The following is a 20,436-nucleotide window of genomic DNA, read 5'->3' on the forward strand; positions in this document are numbered from 1 at the left end:
AGTAAGCTTTTAAGGTGGGAAAAATTTAGTTAGAAATCTAGTGACAACCTTGTCCCAAGTATCCAGACTCTCCTTGGGTTGAGAATCTAACCATAGTTTTGCTCTGTCTCTCAAAGCAAATGGGAAGAGCATGAGTTTGTATACCTCGGGATTCACTCCATTGGTCTTCACAGTGTAACAAATCTACAGAAAATAAAAAATAAACTAATTTGGATCTTCCTAAGGGAGTCCATGATATTGACAATTTTGTTGCACAAGAGTAACTAGCTGTGGCTTCAGTTCAAAATTATTTGCAGCTATTGGAAGCACCATAATACTTTTGCCATAAAGGTCTGCATTAGGAGCAGTGTAAGAGCCAAGCACTCTTCTAGGTTACTCATTCCCAACTAGATTTGCCACATTGGTATTAACAACATTATTATGATCCATAGTGGACTCTGTAGCCTTGTAAAGTCTTGCTTGTTGCAAACGCCGCTTCAAAGTCCTTTTAGGTTCAGGATCAAAGTCTAACAGAGGTTCCTTGTCCCTGTTCCTGCTCATAAACAGACAGAAAATAAGAAAAAAATTGGGATTCTCTACGTCAGAGTGTAGAGAATTAACTGTGAAGTAACCTGTGAAAAAAAAAAAAATAAACAGCTAACTGATTAAGATAAGCAAATTTCGAAAATTATAAATAATATTAAGCTAAAAATTTCGAAATAAATGAAAAAAAATTGAACAAGAAAAGTAAAATAAAATTTACTAGGTAACACCAAACTTAATTTCAGAAATTAAAGAAAAACAAATATATGATGTAATATATATAATTTTTTTTTGAAATTAAAAACAAAAATAAAATAAAACTAAAAATAGATAAAAAGATAAAAATTAATGGGAAGAAACAAAACAAAAATAAAAGAAAATAAAAATAAAAAGGAACAATAAATCAAAAACGAACGAAAGTTTTGAAAAAAATAAAAAATATAAAAGGAAGCAAAAAGAATGCACGGGACAAGGGAATGGGAAACGAAAAACAAGGAAAAGAAAAACTTGGGAATTAAAAATTAATAATAGTAAAATAAAATTAATTAAAAAAATTATCTAATCTAAGCAATCAAACAACTGATAGTTGTGAATCACAGTCAATCCCCGGCAACGGTGCCAAAAACTTGGTGCGGAATTTAGAGTCCACAAACTAACCGGCAAGTGCATCGGGTCGTACCAAGTAGTACCTCATGTGAATGAGGGTCGATCTCACGATGATTGATGGATTAAGCAACAATGGTCAAGTGATTTGCTTAGTCAGACAAACAGAAAATGGTGTTTGAAGGTTCAAAAGAATTAAACAGTAATTCAGAAATTAAAATAGCAAGCAGTAAATTGATGAGAATAATATATGGAGAAACAGTTAAGGCTTCAGAGATATCTATTTTCCGAATTGACTTTTCTTACTAACTATTTTAATCATGCAAGATTTAATTCATGGTAAACTATATGTGACTAAACCCTAATTCCTTAGACCTTTTTAGTCTCCTCTAAAATTCATCAACCGCCAATTTCTTGATCACTTAATTCCAATTAGAGGGTGAAGTTTAATTCTAGTTTATATGCCACAAAAACCCTAATTACGCAAATATAAGAGGATTATATGTCACGTGTCCCGTTAAGTCCAGATAATTAGAATTTAGGAGAAATTGTTTTCAAGCTGTTGTTTAAGTAAAGAGCTTTTCCAAGTTATACAAGAACTCAATTAGAACAAGGGTTATACTTCTATTCCACCCAAATTCATAAGATAAAGAACGAAAATAATTCTTGAAATATAAATCAAGACATGAATTAAAATAGAAAAATAATAGTATCAATCCATACAATAGACAGAGCTCCTAACTTTAACAGTGGAGGTTTAGTTGCTCATGGTTCAGAGAAAAAATAAGGATTCGTAAAACTGTAAATTGCGGAATGAGGTGTAAGAGAAGAGATTACGAAGGGCTTATTCTTTTCCCTTTTATATCTAATTCTAATTAATGTAAAATATATTTCCTAAAACTAAAATAATATATTTTCCTATTTTAAAATAAAATACAAATTTAATCAAAATTAATTTGTCTTCATGCGCAGCTTGTATGAAAGCTTGGGACCACTTTGATATTGAGGATCCACGCTGAACTTGGCTTTTCCCAAGTTCAGCTTCAGCGTGGAGAAGGCAGTGTGGTTTTTAGCGTGTCCCTTTGAGTCCATGCTGAACTTGGCTTTACCCAAGTTCAGCGTGGGATGTGGCGTGTGCTTCCCTAGGAGCTTTCAAGTTCCACGCTGAACTTGGCAGAGGCCAAGTTCAATGTGGAGAAGGCAGAGATTGCTAGAAGAGAAGAGTGCACTATTATATATTGTTGGAAAGCTATGGAAGTTAGCTTTCCAACGCCGCTAGAATCATGTCAATTAGACTTCTGTAACTCGAGTTATTTCTGTTTGAGTGCAAGGAGGTCAGGATTGACAGCATCATTCGCTTTCTTCCTTTTCTGCTACAAAATTCGGTTTCATCCGAATGCTACCTGAAATAAATAGAATTGTGCACAACTCAAAGTAGTATCCATAGTGGCCAAAAGATATTTAAATTTTGATTAAACTTAGCAATTCAAGTGCAAATTCACAAGGAAAAGATAGATAAGATGCTCACGCATCAGTGAACTATAGAGAGAACCTTTGCCCTTAGCAGAGTTACTATGGATTTTAGATGAAAATTGTCACCCTAGTCTAGTTCATTACTAAGATGCATAATTTAATTGGTTTTTGTATCAGGAAGCAGATTTGGAGTGCAATTATTTAACAAGAATCAGTTGTTTGGGGGAGGCTATGTTGCTTAGACTGGTGTGATCCATACTAATCATCACTCATTGCAGGTCAGGAGGAATTCAAGTGTTCAACACAAGACATAACTGCAGATAACCGATTTTGTTCCTGCTGCTTATCTCATTTTTTTCTCTGTATATACTCATTTTGAGTAAGTAGGATAAGATAAAAAAGCTATATTGCTATAGTGAGATATCATTTATTTAATCTTTGGGGCCAAGATCGAAGGAAATGGTAAACCTTTGAACCCTCTGGATTTTGTAAGTAACATGTAAAGCAAAGTTATTATAGAATATAGGTAGAATCAAAGAATGTCTTGTTATGTTATATATTATTGCAAGTATTCCACTTACCCTTAAGAAGTGCCAATCTAAGTCTTTTCCATAAGTATTTATCAAATGTTGATGCCATTCTTTACAGCTATTTATGGATCTAAAATTAAGATGTATCAGATACAGCAGAACATGACCACTAACAGAATTTGAAATTCACCACTAAGGGGCAAGAAAAGAAAAAGGGTTCTACAACACAAAAAATAATGTTGGGGAAAAAAAAATTGCGGCTGGTGAAATTGAAGGTTATATCCTCAAATTGCTGCTGCTGGATCGGTTCTTTGGCCACAGAATCCAAAGCAGATACAGATACAGTGTGTAGCGAGCAGCAGTTGCGAGCAATTACGTACATAACCAATGTTGGAAGCTCTGCTATGGATTCAAGGCTCTCACAGTTGCTCACTTTCAGGTATTTCAGCTTCTGGGAACATACAGCAGATGGAGGAACTTGACACAGACTCTTGCAACCAGGGATACTCACTTCTCTAAGATTTGAAGCTTTTGATAAATCTGGGAGCTCCATTAGGCTTGATGAACCATCAAGATCCACTTTCCTTATATTTACAAGATTCTGAAATTAACGAATTAACCAATTAAAAGGTAGGTATGCATGTGTGTGGCATCAAATTAATTTCACAATCTTGTTGGAAATATAAATGAAAAACAATAGTTTCCATACCTGTTCACCTTCCCAAAGCATTTGCAATCCACTATTGGGCATTATGATTTCAACAAATCTCTCAGCACCAAAAGAAGATGGCAAAGATTTCAAAGGAAACTCATCCCAATGAAAATACCTTAACTTCTCTGGCAGGGATGTAATACCTTCTGGAGCACACAACTTGTTTTTGGAATTGGCTGCATGAAATCTAACAAGCTTCAGTTCTGGCATTCTTTCAAATGTCTCAGGGTGCAATCTTATCATATCAATTTCAGACATGTTTAATGTGATACTTTGAATAGCTTGAGTTCTCTGCATAGTATGTATGTCAAAATTAAATATATATCAAACTTCCACAAAAATAAATGTGACAAAATTACAATCTAGGTAATCATCATATGCTTACCTTATTATATTTCAGTACTTCATAGGTATCACAAGAATCCCATAGTCTACTGCGTTTTCCTGGATCATTTAGACATTCTTCACGAACAATTTCACGGCCCATTTCTCGAACTAAGTCATGCATTGACACACAATTGTTTGAAATGGAAATAAGAGCATTATTACAAAGATTTGTCAACCCGATAGTAGTTGTGTATCCACAGCGATCAAGAAGAGATTTTAGCTGCTCGTCTTCTGTATTTGTATCAAAAAAACATGCAAGTTCCAAAAATATATTCCAATCATTACGATCTAATTCATTATAACTCAATCGCAATATACTTTGGATTTTTTCATCAGGCATCTTTTCAAGTTTGGCCAGTTCACTTTCCCACTCTTGTTGAGTTTTTCTTTTAAGGAAGGAACCCAAGATTTTTATTGCTAAGGGAAGGCCTTTGCAATAGTTAAGCACTCTCTTGGACAACTCAACTTGTTCTGCTTTTATAATGCAGTTTTGCTTGAAGGCATTCAGGCTGAAAAGCTTAAGGGAATCATCAGAATTCAATGTCTTAACTTGATGAATATGATTAGCGCCCGCCTTAACAAGGACATGCTTATCTCTTGTTGTCATTATGATTCTGCTACTTTCCCCAAACCATGCATGTCCTCCACATAAATCTTCCATTTGGTCTGAATCATTGACATCATCAAGAACAACAAGAACCTTTGTTCGACTAAGTCTTTTCTTGGAAAAATTAGTTATCCCGCCAGTCGTGACAAAGGGACTTGCATCTTTTTCCTTTAGCAGTTTGGAAAGAAGTTCTGTCTTCAAATGATCTATACCATATTTCTCAGCTCTTTCTCTTACATTGTTCAAAAAGCAAAATCCTTCAAATCCATCACACAATCTATTGAAAACTGCATTCGCAAGAGTTGTCTTACCAACACTGCCCATGCCCCAAAGGCCAATAATAACAGCTTTAGATTCCGTGCACAACGAAATTAGCTTTTCAATTGGTCCATGAATTCCAACAAGACCCTGCAAATCACCTTGGGGTGATTGGTTTAACCTTTGTAAGACACGTTTGACAATTTCATCAACAAGATCAGCATCATTCCTGCATAATGAATACAAGGCAAAATTATTAGTATTGTTGTTGCTGTTGTATTGTTTAGTTTCATAGTGTGAGAATGGATTTATCCCTTCCACTAAAATCTCATTTATCAAAATATACCCTAATCTAATAGTGTAACAGAAGAAACAAAATAATCTATGAAAAAAAGATTGCTGACCGGAAGCTTGATGACGGTGAATGAAATCCAGACAAATTGGCAGCTTCCTTGAGAGCTTCTCTCCAAATTTGCACCCTGTCTGCAAACCTCACCTCATGATTAGCAAGGGCGTGGTGATAACTTTCCTTTTCGTGGCGCACCCATGATGGGTCTACCTTATGGAAAATAGGTATTAGAATTTGACCATTTTGTTTCCTGCATTCCATTATTTTGGCTAGTTCTTCCAAACACCATTTGGAAGAAGCATAAAGAATATGATCAAAGCAATTTCTGATTGTTCAATGGCTGCAAGGAGTGAGTGTGATATTTCAGTTCCTTCTCTAAGCATGTAATCCACGTATGTCTTGATGTGCTTGTCCTCTAAAGCCTTGCGCAGATTGCTGAGAAAACCACGGCGAGTGTCTGTGCCTCTGAAGTTGAGGAAGACATCATACTTAATAATCTCAGAAGAAGCATGCGCAGCCATATCCTCTTCCTTGCAAAAATTATCGAAGATCACACAAGTATCTGCTTCATCAACAAACATACATATAAATGACAGGACCTAGGTGAGACAAGAAACTAAGGAGAAATCGAATGAAAATTGTAACGATAAAATTGTGTACAATCTAATTAAGTTGGAGACAAACGATGAAGATCAAAACAGTAAGGCTGAGAAAAACTAAGGCAGTAAGGCTAAGAAAAACATTTCCAAAACTAAACAATTCATCAGGACTCAATCCCTCAAAATTGAACATATTAAGGCAGTAAGGTAGTTTTATGTTTTAACGCTTAGAAAAACAGAATCAGAATAAGTTCATTTGATGCTAAATCTTTGGAAAAACTAAAAATCTCATTGGATCATAGTGGCAAGTAAGCTCCGCTAGAATTGGAAAGCACACCAGAGAATCAAATGAGAGAAGGAAAGAGAATCACCCGAGAATCGTTGGGGCAGAAGGCGAAACATCGATGCACAAGCGAAGAAAAGTAAGACCTACGGGAAGCGTTGAATTGATCGATGACTAAGTCGAGATCAGGGGAGGAAGGGCAATGGCAGAGTCCGATGAGGAAAAGAGAGGGTGAGGAACTGAGGATATACTGCCGCTGTCCGGCAGAGATTAGGGGTGAGGTTTCTCTTTATCAGTAGATTGGTATATAAAGAAGAACAATTTTTTAGATATAGTTTTCTTTTTTGGTACGAAGGAGATAGGAGAGATTAGATTAGGGTTCATGATCAACAAAGCAATTTTTTAGGGTATATGAATAATGAAATATATTTTGGTTTTGATTTTTAAATTGATTTAAATTTAAAATTATAAAACTAAAGTTAATTGAATTTTGATTAAATTAAAGAATTAGGGTTGTTTTTATCCGATACAAAAAAAATATTTAAGTCTTTTTATAAAAATTAAATAAAATTTATTTTTATTTTTATTAAAATATAAGGATGATTTAGTAAAATTATTGATATGATATGTATTTAAAAAAAGAAAAATCAATTATTAACATGGAAAACATAATCCACATGTCATATTTTAATTTGTCTATATTTTTATTGTACTCATACATATAAATTTATCGTCGTACCAAAACAAATACCTATATATTATCATCCCACACCGAATTAAATGCAAACAAAATAGTTTGATCCAGCCGGTTGAGTCCTATCTACGCAAGTTTTTATAAATAATTCCGAAATAAGTATAACGGATAATCGAACCTTTCTTATAATTCTTATTAACCACTACTATTAAATAAAGCGGGTCTGCTACACATACAAGCAAAAAGGCCCTACAAGTTTTACAAGTTCCCAGCCCACACTTCATTCACACGCGCACTCATCTCTCTTTGAATGGAACGTAAACTACACGCGCCCCACTCAACGGTTGCTCTTCGCAAAATAGTGCTCCTTAATGGCGCACTCTTCCACTTCTCCAAACCCTTCGAAGAAAACACAAACCGTCCGTTTTCGAGCAACATTCCAAACTGCAGAGATAGGACTCGTCACGAAGATTAGAACTCTCCATCAACACAACATAGAACTCTCGATCAACAATCTCCAGAAAAAACGAAGTTATAATATTCAAGGTACGTTATGTTACTATTTTACTCATATTGTATATTTTTCACATTTCGAAAACGAAGAACTAGGTTTTACTGTTCTTCTACGTTCTTCTAGGTTTTACTGTTCTTCTTGTTCTATGTCTCATTTTACAGTTTTTAATGTTCTACTTGTTCTAGGTTTTACTGTTATTCTTGCTTCTAGGTTATTCTGTTCTTCTTAGTTCTAGGTGTTACTGTTCTTGTTGTTCTAGTTCTTCTGGTAACTGATTTTTAGGAGTATATTGCGTGATTTGGTGGGTGTATATTGAGTATTTTGTTGGGTGTATATAGCATAATTTGTTGGGTGTATATTTCTGAACTGATATACTGTAATATAGTCAACAGTTGCAACTGTTCTAATATTTGCTTGTCCATGGGTGTATATTGCTTGACCTTGTATATTAATGCATGTTTGAGTGATATCTGACTGATATCTATGGGTGTATCTGACTCATATCTATGGGTGTATCTTACTGATATCTATGGGTGTATTTTTCATTTCAGAAAAAATGGCAGGCAGAAACCAAGCTGAAAAAAATGTAAGAATAAATATATGTCTTAGATAAAATCAGTTTTATATAATAGAAATATATCTGACTATAATTTTGCTTTGTTTACAGCAAATCAAAGACCTTAAGTGTACAACACATTTGTTAAGTGAGAAATTCAGAAACATGAGCGAGGAGAAGAAAACAATTGTTAGGGATTTGGGATTTGGTGGCCTGATGAGGGGTTTGATTGCTCAACTACATATTTTCACCTATGATCATCTCTTTTCTTGCAAGTTGTAAATTCTTTTCAGAACTCAATTCAATTGTGGATTTGATTTGATTGTGATTGCTTTAGCCCTTATGTTTATACATGTATTTTTAGGAATTGATTTATTTTGACCCAGTAGTTGCATGTATGTAGATAGGTTGCATTTAGATAGTTTGCATTGAATAAATGTTGATACCCCTTTCTTGTCTTTCTTGAGTTTAGCATGAAGGCATGCTATTGTTTAAGTGTGGAGAGATTGATAAACCACAATTTTATGGCTTATCTTGTAGTGAATTTGGTGAATTTTATCAACTTTTCTTACATTTATTCAATGAAATAGCATGGTTTTATGAATTTCTCCTAAATTGTGCTTAAGAGTGAAAACATGCTTTTTAGGCCTTAAAATTGCTAAATCTAATTCACTTTAATTCCATTCAATGCCTTGATATGTTTGTTGAGTGATTTCATGTTTAGAAGGCAAAGATTGAATTGAAGGAATGAAGAAAAAGCATGCAAAGTGGAGAATTCATGAAGAAAAGAGAATTTGTGAAAATCATATCGACGCGCACGCGTGACCCACGCGTACACGTGGCAATGGTCATGTAACCTCATTAGGAACACGTTGGGGACGATTTCTGAGTTCAAGGAGGCCCATATCCAACTCATTTCTGAAGTTATTAGAGGCCAAATTCAAGAGGGAACAAGGAGAGAACAATTAGGAGAGTTTTAGAAACATGCTTTAGGTTATATTCTAGAGAGATGAGCTCTCTCTTCTCTTTAGAATTAGGGTAGATTAGGTTAGATTCCTCTTAGGTTTAGGTTTAATTCTTGCTTTGATTTTAGTTTTCCTTATAATTTCTTGTTGCTACATCTTTGCTCTCTTAGTTTTACTTGTTATTTTTTTATTTGGTCACTTTTATGTTTATGAACTCTTGTTAATTTCAATTTTCATTAATGCAATTTGATGTTTCTTTGTTTGTTAATGTTTAATTGAATTGTTATTGTTATTTTCTTGCATTGGGTAGTTGTAGATTTTATTTTTCTTGTTATTTTAATATGCTTTCCTTTTATGCCTTCCAAGTGTTTGATAAAATGCTTGGTTGGGGTTTAGAGTAGAATTTTGTACTCTTGACTTGGGTTAAGTGATTGGAGACTTTTGAGTTGTCAAATTTTTTTGTTGATTGGTGATTGAAGATTGCTAATTGGCTTGAATTCTACTAAAACTAATCTTTGATTAGGACTTGTGGATTAGAGTCAATTTTGCTCACCTGACTTTCCTTCAATTGTTACAGATTAACTAAGTGAGAGTAAAAGACAATTACCATCACAATTGAGGATGATAATGAGGATAGGAATTTCAATTCTCACTCCTTGCCAATACCTTTCTTAGTTGTTAGTTTATCTTTTTGTTATTTACATTTCTTGGTCATCATTATCAAAACCCCAAAAATACTTTCTCATAACCAATAATACGCACACTTCCCTGCAATTCCTTGAGAGACGACCCGAGGTTTAAATACTCTCAGCTTTATTGGCTTTGCTTAAGTGACAAACAAATTAAACTTTGATTGAGGGTTGTTTGTTCGGTTTGGATCTATACTTCGATGGAATTATTTTGTGAAATTCCTAACCGACGATTTCTCTCATATCAAGTTTTTTTTACAGCAATGAATTTTTCCTTTTTTCTTCTGCATGATCTCTGCCAAACTTGCTCGGATTTTTCTGAAATAATTAAAACCACAATGCGCCTCAAAGTAGCATCCAAATAGGTTCCAAATATTAAAAACTAAGCAAAAACTCAATAAATTCATATCTAAAATAACAAAAAAATAAAGAAAAGATGCTCACGCATGATGAACGGATTTTTGACGGTTTAGAAATTCACTAATGAGATCTCGTTGTAAAGTATAGTTTCTAAACCAAGCAATAATCCTTTCATACAAAAAGTTGTTTGTCACTAGTACAAACCCCTAAAATTTATAAACCGAAGTATTGGACCTCGGGTCGTTCTCCCTAGGAATTGTAATGAAGTGTCTTGTTATCGGTTGTGAGTTATATTTGGGGTTTTTAGGATTTTTAGACAAGAATTATAAATGGCAAGAAAGGTAAACGAACAACTATAAAAGGCTCTTGGTAAGGTGTGAGAACTGGAAGTCCTATCCTAGTTATCCTTCTCAATTGTGATGAGAATTGTTCATTGCTACCACTTAGTTAACCCTTACTAAATAAAGGAAAGTCAAGTGGATGAATTGACTTGAGCCACAAGTTCTAGCCAACTTTCAAGGAAAGACTAGCTTTAGTGCACTCCAAACCAATTAGCAATCTCTCCAATTATCAATCAACAAAGGAATTAGATAATTCAAGTGTCACTAATTACTCTACCTAGGCCAAGAGGAACAAAATCTACACTAAAACTAAAAGAGACATTTCAACAAACACATAAAGTGCAATAGAAGTAAACATTATTAAATGCAAGAATTAAAGGAATCTACAACTACAAAAACAAGAGATCAACAATAGAAAAGCAAAGAAGACATATTTATTATGAATTACCTCTTATTGAATTGGAAGAATGTAGAAGGAACAATACTAGATCTACAACAAAATATAAGAACAACATAAAGGAAATTACAACAAAAGAATAGAAGAAGATGAATGTAGCAACAAAGAATTGAAAAGTAGAAGTAGAAGAAAGCAAAGATTAAAATCTAGATCTAAGAACTAAACCTAATCCTAATCCTAATTCTAGAGAGAAGAGAGATCTTCTCTCTCTAGAAACTAACTCTAAACTAATCCTAATGAGTGTGAATGATTGGAATCCCCATTGCTCTTCAATCCTTGGCTTTAAATAGCATCTTTGGCGCCAAAGTTGGTTGGGATTGGGCCCCACAACCCTTGAGAATTCGTTGGTCACATTTTCATTAAAAAATCATAAACCAGCACCGACGCGTACGCGCACAGCACGCGTACGCGTCCATGGGGTGATTCGCAGGTGCGCGCAAGCGCCAGGTGCGCGCGTGCGTCCATGGGCGAGTTCAACTTCTTTGACTTTTCATGATTTCTCCACTTTGCATGCTTTCCTCTTCACTCCTTTGATCCATTCCTAGCCCTTTTCAATCTGAAATCACTAGCAAACATATCAAGGCATCTAGTGGAATCAAAGGAAGATTAAAACCATCAAATTAAGGGTCTAAAAGTATGTTTTCACATCTAAGCACAAATAAGGAGACAATCACAAAACCATGCTATTTCATTGAATAAATGTGGGTAAAAGGTGATAAAATCTCTTAAAATCAATACAGGATAAACCGTCAAAACGGGGTTTATCAACCTCCCCACACTTAAACCAAGCATGTCCTCATGCTTAAACCAAGAATGAAGCAAAGGGCATGGCATTTATTTAATAGAAACTAATTAAATGCAATCTACCTATATGCAACTATCTAAATGAATGCAATTGTTTGGTCAAAATAAATCAATTCCCAAGAAGTATATATGCACAAGGGCTAAGGACTAGCAAGCCTAATCCACAATTGAATTGAGTTATTAAATATTTTTACAAACTTGCATGAAAAGAGATGATCATAGGTGAAAACATGTAATTGAGCATCAAACCCTCACCGGTAGTGTTTGCACTCTATTCGCTCAAGTGTTTAGGGTCGATTCTCTCAATTCTCCCCTAATCATGCTTTCCAAGATTTGTTTTTCTTCTAACAATCGACATACATTTCATGCATGTATACAAGTATCATGAGGTCTTTTCTTTAGATTGTAATTGGGTTAGGGTCAAGGTAGGATGCATATATGGTCAAGTGAGCTTGAAGTTTGAATCTTTGATAAGCTTAGATTTCCCACCTAACCTATGACATCCTATACAATTAAGTTCTAACCTAACTACCCATTCTTCACTTTTTCACATACTCATGCATTTTCTTTTTCATTTCGCAACACTTATGCGTTGAGTTTATTGGACCTTGCTTTGGGGCATTTTGTCCCCTTTTTATTATTTTTTTTCTTCTTCTTTTTTTTCTTTTTCTATTTTTTTCTTTTCCATATTATTTTTCTTTTTTTTTCTTTTGTTTTTCTTATTTTTTTTCTTTTTATATACAAGAACCTCAATGCATAAGGTTTTACATTTGATCAATACATGAGTATGTACTCAATTCCCAATATTTCCAATAACATTACAAAACTACCCTTTTATTCACCCAATGTCCCAAGGTTCCCACACTTGAATGATAGTCACACACACTAGCCTAAGCTAATCAAAGATCCAAATTAAGGACATTTATTGTTTTTCACTTTAAGGCTAGTATTGTGCTAAATTAAAGAATAAGTGGGTTAAGCGTAGGCTCAAATTTGGCTAACAAGGGAAGATAAAAGGTAAGGCCATTTGGGTAAGTGAGCTAATGAAATGATGGCCTCAATCATATAAATGCATGAATACACAAAATAATGGACATAAAGAATCAAACAAATCAAAGATTACAATCATAGAAAGAGAATAGTGCACACAAGAAGGAAAAATAAGTGGTTATAAGATGTAACCACACCATTAGGCTCAAATCTCATTTGCTTGTGTTCTTAGCTCAAAAACATGATCCACAATATATATAATTCAAGCAAGTTCTATGAAAAGTTTTCACTCAAATCAATTGAGATGCCCTATAGATAGAAATCTTGAAAAATTTCATTATTTGAAAAATTTCATTATTTTGACTAAGCTTATTGTGTATACATATGCAAAAATAAGAAAATGAAAGTAAAAATCCTAAGAACCTAAAATGAAATGCAAAAGTGTTGGGATTAGAAATTTGTCACCCAAAATCGCCGACCGGTCGGACGACCTCCCCACACTTAAAAGTTTGCACCGTCCTCGGTGCACTCAAAGATGAGCAAGGGGGTACGGCGAGTCTCTGGATTGCTGCGTGTTCTTAGTCTTGCTTCCATGTTTGCTTGTGGTGCATTTATCATGAAAAACAAAAATACAACACCATAAGATGAGAAGATATAAAAGTAAGGAAGCATACATTGTTGGAATGAGGTAAATCACTAGAATTGAGTGAGTGAATTAGTGTGGCATTAAGAAATATTAGGTGTGTGAATTCTAAATTGCGCGGTTTAGAACACACATTAGTATAAAGAGCTATGTCACAAAAGAAGCATGCACGTCACTTATCCTAGTGTGCTTGAGATGCTTTAAGTAAGCTTGTAAGGTAAGACAAGCATTAGAGAAGCATGAAAGCATTCAAGTCAAACATATGGATGGATATAATCATGAAATACAATGCATTAAGGTAAATGCTCAACATCATCCATCAAGAGATTGCCTAATCAAAGAATACGGTTCAAATCACATGGTGGCCAAATCATGCAATTCAAAAGAATTACAAGTTCGAAGGCAATTCTCATCACTTGGTAGTTTTCAAAAGGTAAGCATGAAAAACTCAAAACCAAGTAGCAAAATATAACCTCAATCATAGAATCCAACAAAGATTATCTAAAAATATTAATGCTAAATTAGCATTTAGGCAACAAGGGCAGCAACGTATAATAAACAAAGTCAATAATCCAACACGTTTAATGAAAAGAGAGAAAATAAAATGAAAGCTAAACTAAAACTAACTAATTAACTAACCAACTAACTAATTAACTAACTAAAATAAATGGTTATCCATGGTGTTTGGAAGTGTTGGATGAGGGGTAGGAGAAGGAGAGAAGAAAGGAGAAGGAAAGAATTGGAAAGAGGAGAAGAAAAGAAAAGTGGATGGGAGAAAGAAATCCGCGCGTACGCACACATGGCGCGCGCGCGCAGGTGGTGGAATAGAGAGGGAGGCGCGGACGCGTACTCTGCGCTCACGCGTAGATGGGGATGTGGGGATGGGCGCGGACGTGTACCTTGCGCGTCTGCGTGGATGGCTAGCCAGGCCGGCGGCCTAATGTTGGCCCAGAGTTGGCACAACTCTCTGGTAAAAGTACCAAGAGTGCCGGTGGCCTAATCGACGCGCGCGCAGATGGTGTTGGGTCGGGGGCTCAACATTCGCACAGTGAAGGCCTAACTCTCGGGTTTGCTAGCTGGGAGTGGAACTTCAGCATCTACGCGCGCGCGTCATGTACGCAGACGCGTAAATGGTCGAAAATGCTTGAAGTGCGCGTACGCATGCAGTGCGCGTACGCGTGGATGGTGCTCTGTTTTTTCAAAAATTTTTGCTATTTTTTGCATCAATACAAGCATTCCAAACCTCCAAACAGCTACCAAAATACCATAAAACCTTATTTAACATACTAAACTACCAATTAAACTCAACTATCTGAACAAAACATGAAATTAAACTAATTCTATCAACATGTCCAAAAGGAAAAATGAAAAGAATTTACCATGGTGGGTTGTCTCCCACCTAGCACTTTTGTTTATTGTCCTTAAGTTGGACTTATGGGGAGCTCCTCATCAAGGTGGCTTGTGCTTGAATTCATCTTGGAACTTCCACCAATGCTTGGTTCTCCATTGTGCCCCAAGATTCTTCATGGATTGAGCCAAGTCTTGATGGAGTTCTTCACAAGCTTGGGGCTCCCAAAGTTGATCTTCTTCTTGTAATCCGGGATCCCACACTTTGTTTTCACACCCGTCTTGAAGTTGATCATCATTATTAGTCCAACCGGGTGGTGAGTAGGGTGAATTCTCTATATAGTGGCCAACAATCCTCCTAGACCCATCTATTTGAGCACTACTCCAACCTTTATATCTCATGTTTGATGCATCAACCATAATGAGTCTTGATTTGCAACGCCAACTACGAAACATCTTTCGCTTACGCTTCATCCCACAAAGGATCCTAAGTTGACCATCCGTTTCAAGCAAGCCATACTCAAGTGGGACAATAAAGCTAATAGAAATGAATTTTACCCACTCAAGTGAAGGAGTAGATGGCCACCTAGGCAAAGATGCTTCCAAAGATCTTGACAAAGCATAACCAACCCCCGTTCTTCTATTTCTAGGGACTTCCACCTCTTCACAAGATTTCTCTAATTCAATCCTTTGTTCATTAATACTCAAACTATCTAAGCCTTTTCCCTTAATCAAACTATAATTGGGAGGGTGAAAGGAGTTTACCTCCACAACCTTTTCAAATGCACCGGGAGAAGGTTCTTCAAGTTCAAAGGATTCTCCACTACTGGGACTTGATGCTTGCTCTTTATTGCCATGGGAACTCAGTTCTTGCTCTATCCCATCCAAGTCTTCATATGGAATATGCCTTGGAAGGTGTGCACTTTCCTCCCTAGCATCAATTTCAATCATCTTGGAGGGGTTTTCTTCAACTCTATGTTCCCATGGAAGCTCCGCATCTCCTAAGTCTTCTACCACTTCTTCCTTGTCTTCAACAATTAAAGCTTCCTCCAATTGTTCCAATACAAAGCAACTTCCCTCATTTCCCACCGGAGTTTCCAATCTCTCCTTCATGCTATGTTCTTCATTTGATTCTCCACATGTAGCCATGGGAGTTCCTTGAGTGTTCAAGCATTGGGAGGCTAATTGATTTGTTACCGCATCCAAGGCGGCAATGAAATTTTGCACATCCCTTTTCATCTCTTCTTGCCCTTGAACAAGAACACCAAGGATGTTATCCATTGGAGGTTGGGGTGGACGGAAGGATTCATCATTTTGGGGGAAGGGTTCATAGTAGGAAGATGGTTCTTCTTGGTAGAGTTTGGTGGTTCAATATTCTCCACTCTTTCCACTTGTTGCACAACACACTCCATGGTTGCTTGAAATTGATCCAATGCTTCCTTGAGACGATCCCTTGACTCTTGTTCCGCTTGGATATCATGATAGGGATCATATGGGTCTTGGATCGATGGACATGAATATTCTTCCATGTGAGGTTGTGGTGGAAGGTAGAATTCCTCTTGTGGTTGAAAATTTTCATATATTAGAGGTGGTTCATCTTGGTAATAATGTGGAGGAGGTGGCTCTTGAATATATTGATGTTGGCGTGGTGGTGGCTCTATGTGTGGTTCATATTGCTCATATGGTTGTTGGTAGGATGGATATGGATTAGGGTCATATGAAGGTGGTTGGTAAGAAGGGGCTTGTGAGTATGGTTGGAAGTTATGTTGAGGGTATGGATCATAGGCATATGGTGGTGGTTCTTGAAAGTCACAAGGTGATTCACCATAACCATTGGATTGATATGCATCATAGAATGGCTCTTCTTCATAGTGCATTGGTGGGGGTTGTTGCCATGAGGATTGATCATAAGCATATGGCTCTTTCCACCTTTGGTCATCCCATTCTTGATACACATCTTCATTATAGTCCTCATTTCCTACAACATGTTGATAACCAAACTCATAGCCAAGGTGAGAATTCATGATAGCAAGAAGAAAATGAAAACAAAATCAAATAAGAAGCAAGAAAATTAAATCCTAAAACTAGCAAGAGCTAACAAAAGCAAACATATTCACACTATTCACATATATACAATAACCAATAACATAACACCATTGCAATTCCCCGGCAACGGCGCCATTTTGATGAACGGATTTTTGACGGTTTAGAAATTCACTAATGAGATCTCGTTGTAAAGTATAGTTTCTAAACCAAGCAATAATCCTTTCATACAAAAAGTTGTTTGTCACTAGTACAAAACCCCTAAAATTTATAAACCGAAGTATTGGACCTCGGGTCGTTCTCCCTAGAAATTGTAATGAAGTGTCTTGTTATTGGTTGTGAGTTATATTTGGGGTTTTTAGGATTTTTAGACAAGAATTATAAATGGCAAGAAAGGTAAACGAACAACTATAAAAGGCTCTTGGTAAGGTGTGAGAACTGGAAGTCCTATCCTAGTTATCCTTCTCAATTGTGATGAGAATTGTTCATTGCTACCACTTAGTTAACCCTTACTAAATAAAGGAAAGTCAAGTGGATGAATTGACTTGAGCCACAAGTTCTAGCCAACTTCCAAGGAAAGACTAGCTTTAGTGCACTCCAAACCAATTAGCAATCTCTCCAATTATCAATCAACAAAGGAATTAGATAACTCAAGTGTCACTAATTACTCTACCTAGGCCAAGAGGAACAAAATCTACACTAAAACTAAAAGAGACATTTCAACAAACACATAAAGTGCAATAGAAGTAAACATTATTAAATGCAAGAATTAAAGGAATCTACAACTACAAAAACAAGAGATCAACAATAGAAAAGCAAAGAAGACATATTTATTATGAATTACCTCTTATTGAATTGGAAGAATGTAGAAGGAACAATACTAGATCTACAACAAAATATAAGAACAACATAAAGGAAATTACAACAAAAGAATAGAAGAAGATGAATGTAGCAACAAAGAATTGAAAAGTAGAAGTAGAAGAAAGCAAAGATTAAAATCTAGATCTAAGAACTAAACCTAATCCTAATCCTAATTCTAGAGAGAAGAGAGAGTTTCTCTCTCTAGAAACTAACTCTAAACTAATCCTAATGAGTGTGAATGATTGGAATCCCCATTGCTCTTCAATCCTTGGCTTTAAATAGCATCTTTGGCGCCAAAGTTGGTTGGGATTGGGCCCCACAACCCTTGAGAATTCGTTGGTCACATTTTCATTAAAAAATCATAAACCAGCACCGACGCGTACGCGCACAGCACGCGTACGCGTCCATGGGGTGATTTGCAGGTGCGCGCAAGCGCCAGGTGCGCGCGCGCGTCCATGGGCGAGTTCAACTTCTTTGACTTTTCATGATTTCTCCACTTTGCATGCTTTCCTCTTCACTCCTTTGATCCATTCCTAGCCCTTTTCAATCTGAAATCACTAGCAAACATATCAAGGCATCTAGTGGAATCAAAGGGAGATTAAAACCATCAAATTAAGGGTCTAAAAGCATGTTTTCACATCTAAGCACAAATAAGGAGACAATCACAAAACCATGCTATTTCATTGAATAAATGTGGGTAAAAGGTGATGAAATCTCTTAAAATCAATACAGGATAAACCGTCAAAACGGGGTTTATCAACGCATCACAACACCAAACTTGAACTGTTGTTTGTCCTCAAGCAACTAAAATAATACATAACTGAGAAGTAAATTTTTGCTAGAGAATTGAGTTGTCAGTTAAGCTCTTGTCTGTCCATTGTGTGGGGTTACTGATGTTGTGTCCCTGAACAGTTTCAGCACCTCACTATCTTTTGAAATTCAGAATAGTTAATAACTCTCATAACTAGAATTCAGATCATATTATGGATTCCCTTCTTTTTAACCTCTTATTAATGCTTGAACACAGCTTTATCTTATCTTTTCTTTTCTTTTCTTTGGTACTTTGCACCTTGAGCCTAGCCGTGACTTCTAAATGTTTTGTCTCAAGCTTACCTTGACCCAGAAACACCACAAGTACTTAATTGGGGAACTCTTTGAGTTCTGATTTTTCTTTTTGTTTGTCCCAGTCAGTGGTGCTCAGAGCCTTTGGCATACTTTGTCTTTGCATTTGGGCTCGACTCTTAGTGCTTTGTCTCAAGAATTCCTTGACGCATTGATGTGGCAGAAATTAGCCGATTAAGAAATTAATATAGAAATAATGTTGCAAGTACAGTTCTGAACCAGCAAAAATCCGCTTATTAATTTAGAAAGAGTTGTCACAAATTATAGAATAAAATACTGGGAGTATGAATCCCATGTCGTCTCCCAACGAGTTGACAAAAGAGTGCTATTTTATTAATTAGAAATTTTTCGAGAATTTTTTAAGAGTTGGAGAACAGGAAATTAAATGATTATAATTTAAGGCAATAAAATTAACGACAGAATTTATATAATTAAATAAAAGCCTTGACTGGGGGAAGATTAATTGGAAGTTCTGTCCTTGTTGGAATTTTCCAAGTGTAATAGTAAAAGGTTATTGTTCTATTTGGTCATCCTTTACAGAATAAAGGAAAGTCAAGCAACTAACTAACCAACTCTGAATCCCAAGTCCTAATCTTCTCCTAAGGAAGGATTAAAGTTAGAGACCAGAAAGTTAGCCAACAACTTCCAATTTAACTAATCACTTGAGCATTCCAACTCTAGGGTCTCCTTTCAATCAACCCCCAAGTCAAGTTGGGAGTCTACTCCATTGACATGAAAATTACTTGCATAGAATTAAAAAGGGAATAAAAGGAAGACATGATAAATAATAACTGAAAATTAATTAAAAGTAAAAATAGTTTTTTGCATTAATAAATCCCAAAATCATAAACATACTTATCTGAATAGAGTTAATGGACAATTAAAAGAGTAAAGGAATAAGAAAACAAACTAGAATAGCAACTTCAACGAAGGTAGTGACTCTTCTCAATATCCAAAGCAAAAGCATAAAATTAGAAATCTATGAATGTAAAGGAAACCTAGAGGAAGTAGTAATTTCTCTCTAATATTCAAAACTAAACTAAAAACTATGCGTAATGTGAATGTGTGTTGAGTCTCTGCTTGTCCCCTGGCTCTAGTCTATGTTTTTGGGCCGAAAACTGGATCCAACTTGGCCCAAAATTGCCCCCAGCATTTTCTGTGATTTCTGCAGGTCGCGCATTTCACGCGTACACGTCAGTCACGCGTGCACGTCGTTTGGCGATTTTTCTTGTCACGTGTACGCGTTAGGCACGCGCACGCGTCGCCGTGCGAACTCCAATTCACGCGCACGCGTGAGCCATGCGTGCGCGTCGCTCCTCGCTGGCTGTCTCTTTTATTTCTTGTGCTCCTTCCATTTTTGCAAGCTTCCTCTCCATCTTCTAAGCTATTCCTGCCCTATAAAGCCTGAAACACTTAACACACAGATCACGGCATCGAATGGTATAAAGGAGAATTAAAATACACAAATTAAAGGTTTAGGAAGCAAGTTTTCAACCATAGAACAAAATTAGGAAGGAATTGTAAAAGTATGCAATTTGTATGAATAAGTGTGCAAAGACTTGATAAAAACCACTCAATTCATCACAAGATAAACCATAAAATAGTGGTTTATCAATCTCCCCACACTTAAACATTAGCATGTCCTCATGCTAAGCTCAAGGAGATAGAAATAATGAATGGGGGAAAGTAAGACTCATGAGATGCAACCTAGGAATGCAACTATATGC

General features: G+C 36.0%; 1 pseudogene; it reads right to left on the reverse strand.

Annotated features, from left to right (window-relative positions):
* Positions 1-3,125: 3,125 nt before the first annotated feature.
* LOC112785129 (disease resistance protein RPV1-like) lies at positions 3,126-6,586 on the reverse strand (annotated as a pseudogene).
* Positions 6,587-20,436: the final 13,850 nt, after the last annotated feature.

Source organism: Arachis hypogaea, chromosome 20, assembly GCF_003086295.3.
Source record: "Arachis hypogaea cultivar Tifrunner chromosome 20, arahy.Tifrunner.gnm2.J5K5, whole genome shotgun sequence".
Classification (NCBI taxonomy): Eukaryota; Viridiplantae; Streptophyta; class Magnoliopsida; order Fabales; family Fabaceae; genus Arachis; species Arachis hypogaea.